General features: G+C 52.3%; 3 long non-coding RNA genes across 3 annotated transcripts; all 3 read right to left on the bottom strand.

Annotated features, from left to right (window-relative positions):
• Positions 1–3,224: 3,224 nt before the first annotated feature.
• LOC140517048 (uncharacterized) lies at positions 3,225–3,988 on the bottom strand. Its single transcript, XR_011971454.1, has 2 exons — positions 3,796–3,988; positions 3,225–3,657 (listed from the first exon to the last, which is right to left on the bottom strand). It is a non-coding gene; the product is annotated as an uncharacterized lncRNA (long non-coding RNA).
• Positions 3,989–7,630: 3,642 nt separating this feature from the next.
• LOC140517047 (uncharacterized) lies at positions 7,631–8,392 on the bottom strand. The gene is made up of 2 exons (XR_011971453.1): positions 8,201–8,392; positions 7,631–8,062 (listed from the first exon to the last, which is right to left on the bottom strand). It is a non-coding gene; the product is annotated as an uncharacterized lncRNA (long non-coding RNA).
• A 3,700-nt stretch (positions 8,393–12,092) lies between these two features.
• Positions 12,093–13,163, bottom strand: LOC140517049 (uncharacterized). The gene is made up of 2 exons (XR_011971455.1): positions 12,664–13,163; positions 12,093–12,525 (listed from the first exon to the last, which is right to left on the bottom strand). It is a non-coding gene; the product is annotated as an uncharacterized lncRNA (long non-coding RNA).
• Positions 13,164–18,085: the final 4,922 nt, after the last annotated feature.

Here is an 18,085-nt window from a genome sequence, read left to right as displayed (position 1 = left end):
CCAGTGAATGCTTGTGATCTGTGTGGCAGGATGTGGCCCCTGGAATTCAAGGATGAGTAGCCCTTGGGACTGGAGGGCAGAGGCTTCCATCAACTCTCCTCTTGCTACCTGCCAACCCCACCCCTAGACCATGCCTATTCCATAACTTTCAGGGTGATCATCCTAAGGACACCAACTCCTGAAGCAGTAGTTCACTCTGGCATCAGTCACCTCGGCTACTGTGCCTATGTGCAAGGAGTGGTGAGGAATTCTTCATCCCACATTCCTGGGAGGACAACACAGTGTATACAAAATTGTGACCAAAATGGGTCAATAAGGAGAAGAATCCTCAGAGACATACCAGTGCCTGAGAACCCACTTCCTTCACCCCAACATGTAGACCTAAGTGGTCTGGAGATAGGGGAGTGAGTGGCCCTGGTCCAGAGGCCAAGTTAGTCCAGAAATAGCATGGAAAAAATTCAAGGCCTCACATTGGAAAATATTAACAGTGTGTCTGTGCCCCTCCCTTAGCCACATGTGTATCCCTAATGATCCCCCTTGAGGGACAGGAAATTCAAGGTACTGCCCTAGGACACCTCTACACTCTATCAGAGACTGAACTGCCAACCCAACAGGGGATCTGAGTGGAACTAGACACATTGAAGGTACAGCACAAACTCCCTGGGGAGTGATGGAGGGGGAGGGGTGGAAGAGAGAGGACTTCATGAGATGGGTGATTCCTGGGCAGATGACTTGGACGAGCTCAGCACTGGCTTCCCACTCCCAGAACCCAGTATACTTTCCAGAAGAGTAGAAGGCCTGGTTTGGTAAACAGGGAAAGTGCTATTATCTCACCCCATCACAGACTCCAGAAATCCATAAAAGATGGAGAGGAGAGTGGGGCTTGTAGATAACAACAGTCTGAATATCAGGGTGATCATAGGCAGAATGTGGGAAAGCAGATTCAAATTGAAATTCTATTCTCTTTCACTTTTCTTTCAGTTACTTTTTAAAAAATTCTTCTTCTGTTCTCATATTATAAAAAAAACAAAGAATGCGGGGAAATGCAACTGTTCTTCTAGCCTCAAGGAAAAAAAAACAAAAAACAAGAAATAACCTGTGCCACCCACAGACCCCGTTTTATAACACTCCCCCAGCAAATATTAATGATATTACACCTTCTTCCTTGAGGCTGATATTTTCTGGGAATGTCAACACATTTAGGTTTATTTTTCAATAGTGCAGCAGGTTACAACTACCAACAGAGAGGCTTGAGGGCAGGTTGTACAAAGCCTGGATACTGACAAAACCCGCTTAAAGGCTTCTCTGCAGCACACTGAAAAAAAGCCTCAGAGCTGGACTTTCAGGCTGCCTGAGGATCATGGGGCCAGACTTTGCCTGAGAGCTTGGCCTCAAGTCAAGGAGGTGGGGAGGTCTCTGGTCACTCCTACCTCCCAGAAGCTGAAGGATGACCCATGCCATCACCCTTCACCAATCCCCAAATGACAGTGATCAGCCTTGGACTTGCTGGGCCCCATGCAGAGGGGACAGACAAGGTGATGGACCAGTGCAGTGCAGGGGAGCTGTCTGGCTCAGTGTTGTCAGCAGCAGGGTGGGTGCTAGAGGGCTGCTGAGGGGCAGAACCTCTGAGAACCCTGCCACCTGCTGAGGTAGCTCTGTACCTAGTGTTTAGGGCAGCAGAGTATAATCGCTCTCAGGTATTATCCTGTGTTTTTTCCCTGTTATCTGCATTTCTATATGCCACTATGTCTCTTATTTCATTTAGTCCCCAATGCCAGTGCCCCTGATAAGGGAAGAAGGCTATGGGTCATGCCCTCCCCCTGAGGCCTCCATATTGCTGCAGAGCTGGTCAGCAGTGCAGTCCTTGGTGATGAGTTCTGAAGGGCTTGCCAGCTCATCCTGCCCAGCACATGCCTGGGCTTGTCTGAAATGACTGCCCTGCTTCTTCCTCAGGATCCACAATGATCCTTGCTACACTCCCTGGGCCTCTACTTCTCTGCCAAGCTGTATATGATTTTCAGGATCTTCTGTCGGAGGGGCAAGGACCAAAATGGAGGGTAACATACAGAAGAACTGTGAAAAGGTTGTCAGCTGAAAAGTGAGGACTTTCGCTACAAGAAGTAAAGAGGAAAAGTCAAGGACTAGAGATTGAAAGAGAAAAGGGGAAAGGAGTGCAGAAGTGAGAAGATTAGAAAAAGACAGACAGAGTGAGGCAAATGCTGAGAATCTCATGTAGATTCTAAGCCACAGAAAGAGCCAGAGGGAGCAAGAGACAGAAAGAGAGAGAGAGAGAGAGAGAGAGAGAGAGAGAGAGAGAGAGAGAGAGAGAGAGAGAGAGAGAGAGAGAATGAGAATCTCATGGAGATTGCATGCCACCATGATTGCCATCATTAAGGGGATACATGATCATGAAGATGGATCCCAACTTCCTTCGCTTTACCACCAAGTCATCACAAATGTGTCCCAACAAGTATGTTAAGAGAGGAACCTTGGGATTGGCAGCTGCGAGCCCGAATGCTAATTCTGCCTCCCTAAAAGCCCTCAGGCCTAGTCAAAGGGCATAACCCCCATGGATCGGGGCCCAGCCATCCCCACCAGCTGCCACCCCCAGGAGAGTGCAGAGGCCAGCCCATCAGAGGCAGCAAGGCCCCCTGGCTTGAGAGACGGCCCAGCATGTGCAAGGAGGGCCCAGATGCCACCATCACCTTCACCACTACCTCCTCTCAAACCATGATTGGCACAGCCCAGGCCCTGGAGTCCAGGAGCAGCCCAGGGTTCCCAGGGATCGTTGTGGGAAGAACCCCTGTGGAGAAGCAGCCTGGACGGGGCTCTTGCAGGGGCTCAAGAAACAGCTACCGAAAACCCAGACAAGTTGGTCCAGCAAAGTCTTTGACAATCCAAAATGGGTCCACCAAGAAATGGGTATGACTTTACCACTGGGAAATGACATGACAGAAGACACATTAGGGAGTGGTCCACTGCTGCACCCTAAGGACCATGAGACCTTTCCATGAGTTGTAGCTGGCCCTATCCCCAAGTCGTCTCTCCCCCAGGAGAATTTCAGGTTCTTTGGAGCCAGGGCAGTCTTACTTTTCTGTCTCTTCCCCCAGTGCCTGGCACACAAGTGTGCACACTGAGAAAACGCATCCATCATTCTTTCAAAAATTCAGTCATTCATCCATACATTCATCCATTCTTTCAGTAAAGACACTGTGACACAAGAGCCATACTCATTGTCTTTATTTGTTGCTCAGAGAGAAGGAAGGCCTAGAGCCAAGCCGTAGGATGATGAGCGGTAGAGAAATACCCCTGTCGTGTCTCAGCGAGTGTCCCACAGGTCATTGGAGCTAGCGCTCCCATGGCATAGAGAGGGGCTCCCGTTGGCAGCTGTCCCTCACCACGTGGACAACTCCCAGCAGGCTGTGATTGGGGTCCGGGCCTGTGCGGGGCAAGGCTGGCGAGCCAAGGGGTGCCTGCTGGAGTGCCGTTGATGGGCTCCTGCTGGGAACTCTCCTTGTCCAGTGGTTGGGCCACCCTCAGCGTCGCAGTAGTGCAGCCTCCTTTCGCTGGGTCCGCTGGGCACACTCATCCCAAGGAGGATGGTTTCTGGGATTGCTCCTGGCACTGTGGCTGATGTGCATTCAAGCAGCTGTGGCCCTGCATGGGAAAGAACATGAAAATGTGAGTATGAACCAGGTCAAGCAGGAACCTGGATGGAATTCAGCCACGGAGAAGCAAGGCAGAGGCGGCTCCGTTGTCGTGCTGGGGATCTGATGGAGCGCACCCTGGACGGACCTGTCTTGGAAGCCAGCTTGCTCTCCCCAGGGACTCAGGCTTCCAAGGGACATCAGGTCCTAATAGGATTTGTCAGAAGACTGCAACAGGGGAAGGCTCCACTTCTGGCCTTGTCTGTGTCCAGGCTCAGGCCTCCTTTCTGCATCTCCCTCAGTAATTGTGACCATTCCCTACCCAACAATAGGCCTGACTAGCCAAGAATCCGTGATGTCATTGAAGAGGGATGTCAGCCTGAAGCAAGTAGAGGCTTGTGTCATGTGTCAAGTGTCATGACTGATGGTTTTTGTTGAAACTGAAGTCAAAGTAAAGCCAAATTTTCCAAATAGGGCACAAAGAGAATTTTAGAATTAAATGAGTACAAGAAATGAAAAGAGGAACAAGATGTCAGGTTGAAAATATTGATTGGGAGATAGATAGCCCAGGACCTGCAGATCACTTTCCTCACCCTCAGCCCAGCCCCCTCTCCCTCTAGAGAGGTCAAAGCTCCTCAGAAGCTTGTGTGTTGGAATTGTTTTCCCGCTCTCATTGAGAGAAGGGCCTTTCTTTTGGTTTTCCATGCACTGTCCATGTGTGAGGAAGAGTTGAAGGAGCTGAGCCACTTCACTGCTCCAGTTCTTCTGTCCTCCCAAGTCCCCAAGGCCCCTAGTCTCCAGTAGTACAGAGAAGGCCCCATGAGAGATTCAGGGTCTAGCATCCTCACTCCAGGGGGTTCTTGTCCCATTCAGAGCCACCTCTGTGTCCCTGCTCCTCCCGTTTCAGCAATGCTAGGCAGAGAAGAGAAGGGTAAGGGAATGAATTGTCTGCAGTGCCTCCCTTTACTCAACACATAGAGACTCTATTACACAAATGGATGCCTGGGGTCTGTTTTGCATCAAGCAAAGGACAGCAGCCCAAACTTTAAACAGGAATGTGGAAAGTTCTTTTCCCATGGAGTTGCAGAAAAATGAAATATTAAACTTTTTTCAAGAGCACCCCAAGAGACAGACAGACAGAGAGAGAGAGAAACAGAGAGAGAGAGACAGAGAGAGAGAGAGAGAGAGAGAGAGAGAGAGAGAGAGAGAGAGAGAGAGAGAACTAGAGAGCGAGAGAGAGAGCCTGAGAGCCTGAGAGACACAGACTGACAGACAGACACATAGGAGCCCTGGGAGGTGGCTGCCAACAGCGCAAGTCCAAGGCCCTGAACTGAAAGTAGGTTGAGCAGGTCAGGCCAAGAGGCTGCCATTTCGTGCATGAGGAATGTGCGCTTCTGTCCTAGCAGGTGGCTGGTGGGAGGGTGGACTGTATAGAGACAAGGCCTTCCTGGACAGATGAACTGGGTGGTTGAATGATTGAAGGCTTTCTTTGTGCAAATGTGTCTGTGTGAATCCCTGTGCTGAGCGCTGAGGATATAAAGAGAAAAGTAAGACTGTCCCTGGCTTCAAGTTTCTGATATTATAAGGGGGGTGGGTGGGGCATGACTGAATTGAGGGCCAGCTTTGGCTCTCTATCCCCTTTCCAGGCTCCATCATGCTTGGGGTAGAGCAGCCAAAGAGATACGATTGTCTCCAATGTCATTTGCAGCCATGAAAGTGGTGTCCCTATGTGAGCTGGCCCCATTGGAAGGAGCCAAAGGCTTTGGGGCCAAGCGGGTCCTCCTTCAGTGAGCCTGTAGGCCGTGCAGGAGCTGCTGCCAGGCTGCATCTCAGCAGGGGGTGTGCCCCTGAATGAGGGCTGGGGGCACGAGGCTGGAAGTGGAATTCTTCCAATGGCTCGTGGGCTAAGTGTCCTGGGCTCCCCAGGGTCCCTTGCTCCTTGACTTTGGCTGCCTTGCGTTTCCTCCGTGTGGCGCTTGGTTGTCATTTCGTGGGGCCTGCTTGTCCCATTTGTAGAGCGGCTGTTTCTTGGGGAGATGAGTGTCAGGGCTGGGCCAGAAGCAGGATGGGGTAGGCTGGGGTGACTTCTGCTGCAAGAGGTGGAGTGATGTTTCTTGTCTGTGTGTGCCAGTTGGTGGACACTTGTGGCTGATGGAGGTGAGGAAGGTGGGTCTCCTCTGAGCAATGATCCTTTCCCGCAGTGATGGCTGTCTGCCGTCACTTGCAAGTCATCGGTAACTAGGCAGGGACCTGAGGAGCCCTGCCCAAATGCTGCCCGAACTCTGTGTCTCCATCTGAACCTTGCCCTGAATGTGACCTTGTCTCACCTGGTGCCATAAGGTAGCCCAGGACGTGGCCGCTGACTGCACCAGGCTTCCTTCTTTTCATGTCCACATGGTGCCAAGTCTTGTTTGGTCTCTTCTCTGTTGGACGACCACCTGGTGATCTTGCCATCCCTTGATCTCCATGGCAAGAGAGATGTTGAAGTCAGGGGGCAGAACCTTTGGGCCAACTGCCATGTGTTGAGGAAGCCTTTAGGGCAGCAGAGAGGCCTTAGTGGTTGTCAGTCCCTGCAGAATGGGGAAGGAGGTGGGCCATGCCTTCTAGCTCAGCTCTCCACATTTCTGTAGAGACATTGAACAAGCAGTCCTTGCTGATGAGTTAGTTCTGAGGGGCTTTCCAGCTGCTCCTGCCCACAACAGGCTTGGTCATCTCAGAGAAAAAGGCCCGTGCTCCCTCACCAGCACAGGCATCTTTGCTGAAGCTCACCAGGTGCGGACATCTCTGTAAGGATGTATGTGACTTTCTCAATGCATTAGGTCTCTTGGGCAATGACCAAAAGCTAGGCTGAAGTAGGAAGGAATTAGGTCAATGCCTCCAGTGAAGAGTGCTTTCATTAAATTAAAGCTTGGTTTCAGCGGAAAAGCTGAGGCTGTGCAAACGACAGAGACAAGAGACAGGAAACAGGGGAGAAAAGAGGAGACAACATGGGAGAAAGAGGGAGGGGGTGAGAGAGGGAAAGCGGGAGGGAGAAAGACAGAGAGGTAGAGAGAGAGAGAGAGAGAGAGAGAGAGAGAGAGAGAGAGAGAGAGAGAGAGAGAGAGAATGAGAATCTCATGGAGATTGCGTGCCACCATGATTGCCATCATTAAGGGGATACATGATCATGAAGATGGATCCCAACTTCCTTCCCTTTACCACCAAGTGGTCACAAGTGTGTCCCAACAAGTATGTTAAGAGAGGAACCTTGGGATTGGCAGCTGCGAGCCAGAACGCTAATTCTGCTTCCCTAAAAGCCCTCAGGCCTAGTGAAAGGGCATAACCCCCATGGATCGGGGCCCAGCCATCCCCACCAGCTGCCACCCCCAGGAGAGTGCAGAGGTCAGCCCAGCAGAGGCAGCAAGGCCTCCTGGCTTGAGAGACGGCCCAGCATGTGCAAGGAGGGCCCAAATGCCACCATCACCTTCACCACTACCTCCTCTCAAACCATGATTGGGACAGCCCAGGCCCTGGAGTCCAGGAGCAGCCCAGGGTTCCCTGAAATCATTGTGGGAAGAACCCCTGTGGAGAAGCAGCCTGGAGAGGGCTCTTGCAGGGGCTCGAGAAACAGCTACTAAAAACCCAGACAAGTTGGTCCAGCAAAGTCTTTGACAATCCAAAATGCGTCCACCAAGAAATGGGTATGACTTTACCACTGGGAAATGACATGACAGAAGACACATTAGGGAGTGGTCCACTGCTGCACCCTAAGGACCATGAGACCTTTCCATGAGTTGTAGCTGGCCCTATCCCCAAGTCGTCTCTCCCCCAGGAGAATTTCAGGTTCTTTGGAGCCAGGGCAGTCTTACTTTTCTGTCTCTTCCCCCAGTGCCTGGCACACAAGTGTGCACACTGAGAAAACGCATCCATCATTCTTTCAAAAATTCAGTCATTCATCCATACATTCATCCATTCTTTCAGTAAAGACACTGTGACACAAGAGCCATACTCATTGTCTTTATTTGTTGCTCAGAGAGAAGGAAGGCCTAGAGCCAAGCCGTAGGATGATGAGCGGTAGAGAAATACCCCTGTCGTGTCTCAGCGAGTGTCCCACAGGTCATTGGAGCTAGCGCTCCCATGCCATAGAAAGGGGCTCCCGTTGGCAGCTGTCCCTCACCACGTGGACAACTTCCAGCGGGCTGTGATTGGGGTCCGGGCCTGTGCGGGGCAAGGCTGGCGAGCCAAGGGGTGCCTGCTGGAGTGCCGTTGATGGGCTCCTGCTGGAAACTCTCCTTGTCCAGTGGTTGGGCCACCCTCAGCGTCGCAGTAGTGCAGCCTCCTTTCGCTGGGTCCGCTGGGCACACTCATCCCAAGGAGGATGGTTTCTGGGATTGCTCCTGGCACTGTGGCTGATGTGCATTCAAGCAGCTGTGGCCCTGCATGGGAAAGAACATGAAAATGTGAGTATGAACCAGGTCAAGCAGGAACCTGGATGGAATTCAGCCACGGAGAAGCAAGGCAGAGGCGGCTCCGTTGTCGTCCTGGGGATCTGATGGAGCGCACCCTGGACGGACCTGTCTTGGAAGCCAGCTTGCTCTCCCCAGGGACTCAGGCTTCCAAGGGACATCAGGTCTAAGAGGATTTGTCAGAAGACTGCAAGAGGGGAAGGCTCCACTTCTGGCCTTGTCTGTGTCCAGGCTCAGGCCTCCTTTCTGCATCTCCCTCAGTAATTGTGACCTTTCCCTACCCAACAATAGGCCTGACTAGCCAACAATGCGTGATGTCATTGGAGAGGGATGTCAGCCTGAAGCAAGTAGAGGCTTGTGTCATGTGTCAAGTGTCATGACTGATGGTTTTTGTTGAAACTGAAGTCAAAGTAAAGCCAAATTTTCCAATTAGGGCACAAAGAGAATTTTAGAATTAAATGAGTACAAGAAATGAAAAGAGGAACAAGATGTAAGGTTGAAAATATTGATTGGGAGATAGATAGCCCAGGACCTGCAGATCACGTTCCACCCTCAGCCCAGCCCCCTCTCCCTCTAGAGAGGTCAAAGCTCCTCAGAAGCTTGTGTGTTGGAATTGTTTTCCCGCTCTCATTGAGAGCAGGGCCTTTCTTTTGGTTTTCCATGCACTGTCCATGTGTGAGGAAGAGTTGAAGGAGCTGAGCTACTTCACTGCTCGACTTCTTCTGTCCTCCCAAGTCCCCAAGGCCCCTAGTCTCCAGTAGTACAGAGAAGGCCCCATGAGAGATTCGGGGGTGTAGCATCCTCACTCCAGGGGGTTCTTGTCCCATTCAGAGCCACCTCCGTGTCCTGCTCCTCCCGTTTCAGCAACGCTAGGCAGAGAAGCGAAGGGTAAGGGAATGAATTGTCTGCAGTGCCTCCCCTTACTCAACACATAGAGACTCTATTACACAAATGGATGCCTGGGGTCTGTTTTGCAGCAAGCATAGGACAGCAGCCCAAACTATAAACAGGAATGTGGAAAGTTCTTTTCCCATGGAGTTGCAGAAAAATGAAATATTAACCTTTTTTCAAGAGCATCCCAAGAGACAGACAGACAGAGAGAGAGAGACAGAGAGAGAGAGAGAGACAGAGAGAGAGAGAGAGACAGAGAGAGAGAGAGAGAGAGAGAGAGACAGAGACAGAGAGAGACAGAGAGAGATACAGAGAGAGAGAGAGATGAGAGAGAGAGAGAGAGAGAGAGAGAACTAGAGAGCGAGAGAGGGAGCCTGAGAGCCTGAGAGACACAGACTGACAGACAGACACATAGGAGCCCTGGCAGGTGGCTGCCAACAGCGCACGTCCAAGGCCCTGAACTGAAAAGTAGGTTGAGCAGGTCAGGCAAGAGGCTGCCATTTCGTGCATGAGGAATGTGCGCTTCTGTCCTAGCAGGTGGCTGGTGGGAGGGTGGACTGGATAGAGACAAGGCCTTCCTGGACAGATGAACTGGGTGGTTGAATGAATGAAGGCTTTCTTTGTGCAAATGTGTCTGTGTGAATCCCTGTGCTGAGCGCTGAGGATATAAGAGAAAAGTAAGACTGTCCCTGGCCTCAAGTTTCTGATATTCTAAGGAGGGTTGGTGGGGCGTGACTGAATGGAGGGCCAGCTTTGGCTCTCTATCCCCTTTCCAGGCTCCATCATGCTTGGGGTAGAGCAGCCAAAGAGATACGATTGTCTCCAATGTCATTTGCAGCCATGAAAGTGGTGTCCCTATGTGAGCTGGCCCCATTGGAAGGAGCCAAAGGCTTTGGGGCCAAGCGGGTCCTCCTTCAGTGAGCCTGTAGGCCGTGAAGGAGCTGCTGCCAGGCTGCATCTCGGCAGGGGCTGTGCCCCCTGAATGAGGGCTGGGGGCACGAGGCTGGAAGTGGAATTCTTCCAATGGCTCGTGGGCTAAGTGTCCTGGGCTCCCCAGGGTCCCTTGCTCCTTGACTTTGGCTGCCTTGCGTTTCCTCCGTGTGGCGCTTGGTTGTCATTTCGTGGGGCCGGCTTGTCCCATTTGTAGAGTGGCTGTTTCTTGGGGAGATGAGTGTCAGGGCTGGGCCAGAAGCAGGATGGGGTAGGCTGGGGTGACTTCTGCTGCAAGAGGTGGAGTGATGTTTCTTGTCTGTGTGTGCCAGTTGGTGGACACTTGTGGCTGATGGAGGTGAGGAAGGTGGGTCTCCTCTGAGCAATGATCCTTTCCCGCAGTGATGGCTGTCTGCCCCTCACTTGCAAGTCATCGGTAACTAGGCAGGGACCTGAGGCGCCCTGCCCAAATGCTGCCCGAACTCTGTGTCCCCATCTGAACCCTGCCCTGAATGTGACCTTGTCTCACCTGGTGCCATAAGGTAGGCCAGGACCTGGCCGCTGACTGCACCAGGCTTCCTTCTCTTCTGCCCACATGGTGCCAAGTCTTGTTTGGTCTCTTCTCTGTTGGAGGACCACCTGGTGATCTTGCCATCCCTTGATCTCCATGGCAAGAGAGATGTTGAAGTCAGGGGGCAGAAGCTTTGGGCCAACTGCCATGTGTTGAGGAAGCCTTTAGGGCAGCAGAGGAGGCCTTAGTGGTTGTCAGTCCCTGCAGAATGGGGAAGGAGGTGGGCCATGCCTTCTAGCTCAGCTCTCCACATTTCTGTAGAGACATTGAACAAGCAGTCCTTGTTGATGAGTTCTGAGGGGCTTTCCAGCTGCTCCTGCCACAACAGGCTTGGTCATCTCAGAGAAAAAGGCCCGTGCTCCCTCACCAGCACAGGCATCTTTGCTGAAGCTCACCAGGTGCGGACATCTCTGTAAGGATGTATGTGACTTTCTCAATGCATTAGGTCTCTTGGGCAATGACCAAAACCTAGGCTGAAATAGGAAGGAATTAGGTCAATGCCTCCAGTGAAGAGTGCTTTCATTAAATTAAAGCTTGGTTTCAGCGGAAACGCTGAGGCTGTGCAAACGACAGAGACCAGAGACAGGAAACAGGGGAGAAAAGAGGAGACAACATGGGAGAAAGAGGGAGGGGGGTGAGAGAGGGAAAGCGGGAGGGAGAAAGACAGAGAGGTAGAAAGAGAGAGAGAGAGAGAGAGAGAGAGAGAGAGAGAGAGAGAGAGAGAGAGAGAAATGAGAATCTCATGGAGATTGCGTGCCACCATGATTGCCATCATTAAGGGGATACATGATCATGAAGATGGATCCCAACTTCTTCGCTTTACCACCAAGTCGTCACAAGTGTGTCCCAACAAGTATGTTAAGAGAGGAACCTTGGGATTGGCAGCTGCGAGCCAGAAGGCTAATTCTGCTTCCCTAAAAGCCCTCAGGCCTAGTCAAAGGGCATAACCCCCATGGATCGGGGCCCAGCCATCCCCACCAGCTGCCACCCCCAGGAGAGTGCAGAGGCCAGCCCAGCAGAGGCAGCAAGGCCCCCCTGGCTTGAGAGACGGCCCAGCATGTGCAAGGAGGGCCCAAATGCCACCATCACCTTCACCACTACCTCCTCTCAAACCATGATTGGCACAGCCCAGGCCCTGGAGTCCAGGAGCAGCCCAGGGTTCCCTGGGATCGTTGTGGGAAAAATCCCTGTGAGAAGCAGCCTGGGCAGGGCTCTTGCAGGGGCTCAAGAAACAGCTACCGAAAACCCAGACAAGTTGGTCAGCAAAGTCTTTGACAATCCAAAATGGGTCCACCAAGAAATGGGTATGACTTTACCACTGGGAAATGACATGACAGAAGACACATTAGGGAGTGGTCCACTGCTGCACCCTAAGGACCATGAGACCTTTCCATGAGTTGTAGCTGGCCCTATCCCCAAGTCGTCTCTCCCCCAGGAGAATTTCAGGTTCTTTGGAGCCAGGGCAGTCTTACTTTTCTGTCTCTTCCCCCAGTGCCTGGCACACAAGTGTGCACACTGAGAAAAACGCATCCATCATTCTTTCAAAAATTCATTCATTCATCCATACATTCATCCATTCTTTCAGTAAAGACACTGTGACACAAGAGCCATACTCATTGTCTTTATTTGTTGCTCAGAGAGAAGGAAGGCCTAGAGCCAAGCCGTAGGATGATGAGCAGTAGAGAAATACCCCTGTCGTGTCTCAGCGAGTGTCCCACAGGTCATTGGAGCTAGCACTCCCATGCCATAGAGAGGGGTCCCGTTGGCAGCTGTCCCTCACCACGTGGACAACTTCCAGCAGGCTGTGATTGGGGTCCGGGCCTGTGCGGGGCAAGGCTGGCGAGCCAAGGGGTGCCTGCTGGAGTGCCGTTGATGGGCTCCTGCTGGAAACTCTCCATGTCAAGTGGTTTGGGCCCACCCTCAGCGTCGCAGTAGTGCAGCCTCCTCTCGCTGGGTGCGCTGGGCACACTCATCCCAAGGAGGATGGTTTCTGGGATTGCTCCTGGCACTGTGGCTGATGTGCATTCAAGCAGCTGTGGCCCTGCATGGGAAAGAACATGAAAATGTGAGTATGAGCCAGGTCAAGCAGGAACCTGGATGGAATTCAGCCACGGAGAAGCAAGGCAGAGGCGGCTCCGTTGTCGTCCTGGCGATCTGATGGAGCGCACCCTGGACGGACCTGTCTTGGAAGCCAGCTTGCTCTCCCCAGGGACTCAGGCTTCCAAGGGACATCAGGTCCTAAGAGGATTTGTCAGAAGACTGCAAGAGGGGAAGGCTCCACTTCTGGCCTTGTCTGTGTCCAGGCTCAGGCCTCCTTTCTGCATCTCCTCAGTAATTGTGACCTTTCCCTACCCAACAATAGGCCTGACTAGCCAACAATCCGTGATGTCATTGGAGAGGGATGTCAGCCTGAAGCAAGTAGAGGCTTGTGTCATGTGTCAAGTGTCATGACTGATGGTTTTTGTTGAAACTGAAGTCAAAGTAAAGCCAAATTTTCCAAATAGGGCACAAAGAGAATTTTAGAATTAAAGGAGTACAAGAAATGAAAAGAGGAACAAGATGTCAGGTTGAAAATATTGATTGGGAGATAGATAGCCCAGGACCTGCAGATCACTTTCCTCACCCTCAGCCCAGCCCCCTCTCCCTCTAGAGAGGTCAAAGCTCCTCAGAAGCTTGTGTGTTGGAATTGTTTTCCCGCTCTCATTGAGAGAAGGCCTTTCTTTTGGTTTTCCATGCACTGTCCATGTGTGAGGAAGAGTTGAAGGAGCTGAGCTACTTCACTGCTCGACTTCTTCTGTCCTCCCAAGTCCCCAAGGCCCCTAGTCTCCAGTAGTACAGAGAAGGCCCCATGAGAGATTCGGGGTGTAGCATCCTCACTCCAGGGGGTTCTTGTCCCATTCAGAGCCACCTCCGTGTCCCTGCTCCTCCCGTTTCAGCAACGCTAGGCAGAGAAGCGAAGGGTAAGGGAATGAATTGTCTGCAGTGCCTCCCCTTACTCAACACATAGAGACTCTATTACACAAATGGATGCCTGGGGTCTGTTTTGCAGCAAGCAAAGGACAGCAGCCCAAATTTTAAACAGGAATGTGGAAAGTTCTTTTCCCATGGAGTTGCAGAAAAATGAAATATTAAACTTTTTCAAGAGCACACCAAGAGACAGACAGACAGAGAGAGAGAGAGAGAGACAGAGAGAGGGAGGGAGGGAGGGAGGGAGGGAGGGAGAGAGAGAGAGAGAGAGAGAGAGGAGAGAGAGAGAGAGAGATGAGAGAGAGAGAGAGAGAGAGAGAGAGAACTAGAGAGCGAGAGAGGGAGCCTGAGAGCCTGAGAGACACAGACTGACAGACAGACACATAGGAGCCCTGGGAGGTGGCTGCCAACAGCGCACGTCCAAGGCCCTGAACTGAAAGTAGGTTGAGCAGGTCAGGCCAAGAGGCTGCCATTTCGTGCATGAGGAATGTGCGCTTCTGTCCTAGCAGGTGGCTGGTGGGAGGGTGGACTGGATAGAGACAAGGCCTTCCTGGACAGATGAACTGGGTGGTTGAATGAATGAAGGCTTGCTTTGTGCAAATGTGTCTGTGTGAATCCCTGTGCTGAGCGCTGAGGATATAAAGAGAAAAGTAAGACTGTCCCTGGCCTCAAGTTTCTGATATTCTAAGGGGGGTTGGTGGGGCGTGACTGAATTGAGGGCCAGCTTTGGCTCTCTATCCCCTTTCCAGGCTCCGATCATGCTTGGGGTAGAGCAGCCAAAGAGATACGATTGTCTCCAATGTCATTTGCAGCCATGAAAGTGGTGTCCCCTATGTGAGCTGGCCCCACTGGAAGGAGCCAAAGGCTTTGGGGCCAAGCGGGTCCTCCTTCAGTGAGCCTGTAGGCCGTGAAGGAGCTGCTGCCAGGCTGCATCTCGGCAGGGGTGTGCCCCTGAATGAGGGCTGGGGGCACGAGGCTGGAAGTGGAATTCTTCCAATGGCTCGTGGGCTAAGTGTCCTGGGCTCCCAGGGTCCCTTGCTCCTTGACGTTGGCTGCCTTGCGTTTCCTCCGTGTGGCGCTTGGTTGTCATTTCGTGGGGCCTGCTTGTCCCATTTGTAGAGCGACTGTTTCTTGGGGAGATGAGTGTCAGGGCTGGGCCAGAAGCAGGATGGGGTAGGCTGGGGTGACTTCTGCTGCAAGAGGTGGAGTGATGTTTCTTGTCTGTGTGTGCCAGTTGGTGGACACTTGTGGCTGATGGAGGTGAGGAAGGTGGGTCTCCTCTGAGCAATGATCCTTTCCGCAGTGATGGCTGTCTGCCTCACTTGCAAGTCATCGGTAACTAGGCAGGGACCTGAGGAGCCCTGCCCAAATGCTGCCCGAACTCTGTGTCCCCATCTGAACCCTGCCCTGAATGTGACCTTTTCTCACCTGGTGCCATAAGGTAGGCCAGGACCTGGCCGCTGACTGCACCAGGCTTCCTTCTCTTCTTGCCCACATGGTGCCAAGTCTTGTTTGGTCTCTTCTCTGTTGGAGGACCACCTGGTGATCTTGCCATCCCTTGATCTCCATGGCAAGAGAGATGTTGAAGTCAGGGGCAGAACCTTTGGGCCAACTGCCATGTGTTGAGGAAGCCTTTAGTGCAGCAGAGAGGCCTTAGTGGTTGTCAGTCCCTGCAGAATGGGGAAGGAGGTGGGCCATGCCTTCTAGCTCAGCTCTCCACATTTCTGTAGAGACATTGAACAAGCAGTCCTTGCTGATGAGTTCTGAGGGGCTTTCCAGCTGCTCCTGCCCACAACAGGCTTGGTCATCTCAGAGAAAAAGGCCCGTGCTCCCTCACCAGCACAGGCATCTTTGCTGAAGCTCACCAGGTGCGGACATCTCTGTAAGGATGTATGTGACTTTCTCAATGCATTAGGTCTCTTGGGCAATGACCAAAACCTAGGCTGAAATAGGAAGGAATTAGGTCAATGCCTCCAGTGAAGAGTGCTTTCATTAAATTAAAGCTTGGTTTCAGCGGAAACGCTGGGGCTGTGCAAACGACAGAGACCAGAGACAGGAAACAGGGGAGAAAAGAGGAGACAACATGGGAGAAAGAGGGAGGGGGTGAGAGGAGGGAAAGCGGGAGGGAGAAAGACAGAGAGGTAGAAAGAGAGAGAGAGAGAGAGAGAGAGAGAGAGCAAGAGAGAGAGAGAGAGAGAGAGAGAGAGAGAGGAGAGAGACGAGAGAGAGAGGAGAGAGAGAGAGAGAGAGAATGAGAATCTCATGGAGATTGCGTGCCACCATGCTTGCCATCATTAAGGGGATACATGATCATGAAGATGGATCCCAACTTCCTTCGCTTTACCACCAAGTCGTCACAAGTGTGTCCCAACAAGTATGTTAAGAGAGGAACCTTGTGATTGGCAAGCTGCGAGCCAGAACGCCAATTCTGCTTCCCTAAAAGCCCTCAGGCCTAGTCAAAGGGCATAACCCCCTGGATCGGGGCCCAGCCATCCCCACCAGCTGCCACCCCCAGGAGAGTGCAGAGGCCAGCCCAGCAGAGGCAGCAAGGCCCCCTGGCTTGAGAGACGGCCCAGCATGTGCAAGGAGGGCCCAAATGCCACCATCACCTTCACCACTACCTCCTCTCAAACCATGATTGGCACAGCCCAGGCCCTGGAGTCCAGGAGCAGCCCAGGGTTCCCTGGGATCGTGTGGGAAAAATCCCTGTGGAGAAGCAGCCTGGGCAGGGCTCTTGCAGGGGCTCAAGAAACAGCTACCGAAAACCCAGACAAGTTGGTCCAGCAAAGTCTTTGACAATCCAAAATGGGTCCACCAAGAAATGGGTATGACTTTACCACTGGGAAATGACATGACAGAAGACACATTAGGGAGTGGTCCACTGCTGCACCCTAAGGACCATGAGACCTTTCCATGAGTTGTAGCTGGCCCTATCCCCAAGTCGTCTCTCCCCAGGAGAATTTCAGGTTCTTTTGGAGCCAGGGCAGTCTTACTTTCTCTGTCTCTTCCCCCAGTGGCCTGGCACACAAGTGTGCACACTGAGAAAACGCATCCATCATTCTTCAAAAATTCATTCATTCATCCATACATTCATCCATTCTTTCAGTAAAGACCTGTGACACAAGAGCCATACTCATTGTCTTTATTTTGTTGCTCAGAGAGAAGGAAGGCCTAGAGCCAAGCCGGTAGGATGATGAGCAGTAGAGAAATACCCCTGTCGTGTCTCAGCGAGTGTCCCACAGGTCATTGGAGCTAGCACTCCCATGCCATAGAGAGGGGTCCCGTTGGCAGCTGTCCCCTCACCACGTGGACAACCTTCCAGCAGGCTGTGATTGGGGTCCGGGCCTGTGCGGGGCAAGGCTGGCGAGCCAAGGGGTGCCTGCTGGAGTGCCGTTGATGGGCTCCTGCTGGAAACTCTCCCATGTCAAGTGGTTGGGCCACCCTCAGCGTCGCAGTAGTGCAGCCTCCTCTCGCTGGGTGCGCTGGGCACACTCATCCCAAGGAGGATGGTTTCTGGGATTGCTCCTGGCACTGTGGCTGATGTGCATTCAAGCAGCTGTGGCCCTGCATGGGAAAGAACATGAAATGTGAGTATGAGCCAGGTCAAGCAGGAACCTGGATGGAATTCAGCCACGGAGAAGCAAGGCAGAGGCGGCCTCCGTTGTCGTCCTGGGGATCTGATGGAGCGCACCCTGGACGGACCTGTCTTGGAAGCCAGCTTGCTCTCCCCAGGGACTCAGGCTTCCAAGGGACATCAGGTCCTAAGAGGATTTGTCAGAAGACTGCAAGAGGGGAAGGCTCCACTTCTGGCCTTGTCTGTGTCCAGGCTCAGGCTCCTTTCTGCATCTCCCTCAGTAATTGTGACCTTTCCCTACCCAACAATAGGCCTGACTAGCCAACAATGCGTGATGTCATTGGAGAGGGATGTCAGCCTGAAGCAAGTAGAGGCTTGTGTCATGTGTCAGTGTCATGACTGATGGTTTTTGTTGAAACTGAAGTCAAAGTAAAGCCAAATTTTCCAAATAGGGCACAAGAGAAATTTTAGAATTAAAGGAGTACAAGAAATGAAAAGAGGAACAAGATGTCAGGTTGAAAATATTGATTGGGAGATAGATAGCCCAGGACCTGCAGATCACTTTCCTCACCCTCAGCCCAGCCCCCTCTCCCTCTAGAGAGGTCAAAGCTCCTCAGAAGCTTGTGTGTTGGAATTGTTTCCCGCTCCTCATTGAGAGAAGGGCCTTTCTTTTGGTTTTCCATGCACTGTCCATGTGTGAGGAAGAGTTGAAGGAGCTGAGCTACTTCACTGCTCGACTTCTTCTGTCCTCCCCAAGTCCCCAAGGGGCCCCTAGTCTCCAGTAGTACAGAGAAGGCCCCATGAGAGATTCGGGGTGTAGCATCCTCACTCCAGGGGGTTCTTGTCCCATTCAGAGCCACTCCGTGTCCTGCTCCTCCCGTTTCAGCAAGGCTAGGCAGAGAAGCGAAGGGTAAGGGAATGAATTGTCTGCAGTGCCTCCCCTTACTCAACACATAGAGACTCTATTACACAAATGGATGCCTGGGGTCTGTTTTGCAGCAAGCAAAGGACAGCAGCCCAAATTTAAACAGGAATGTGGAAAGTTCTTTTCCCATGGAGT

The sequence above is a fragment of the Notamacropus eugenii genome, unplaced genomic scaffold (genome assembly GCF_028372415.1).
Source record: "Notamacropus eugenii isolate mMacEug1 unplaced genomic scaffold, mMacEug1.pri_v2 scaffold_241, whole genome shotgun sequence".
NCBI classification, from domain to species: Eukaryota; Metazoa; Chordata; class Mammalia; order Diprotodontia; family Macropodidae; genus Notamacropus; species Notamacropus eugenii.
This window is presented reverse-complemented; position numbering and strand designations above follow the sequence as displayed.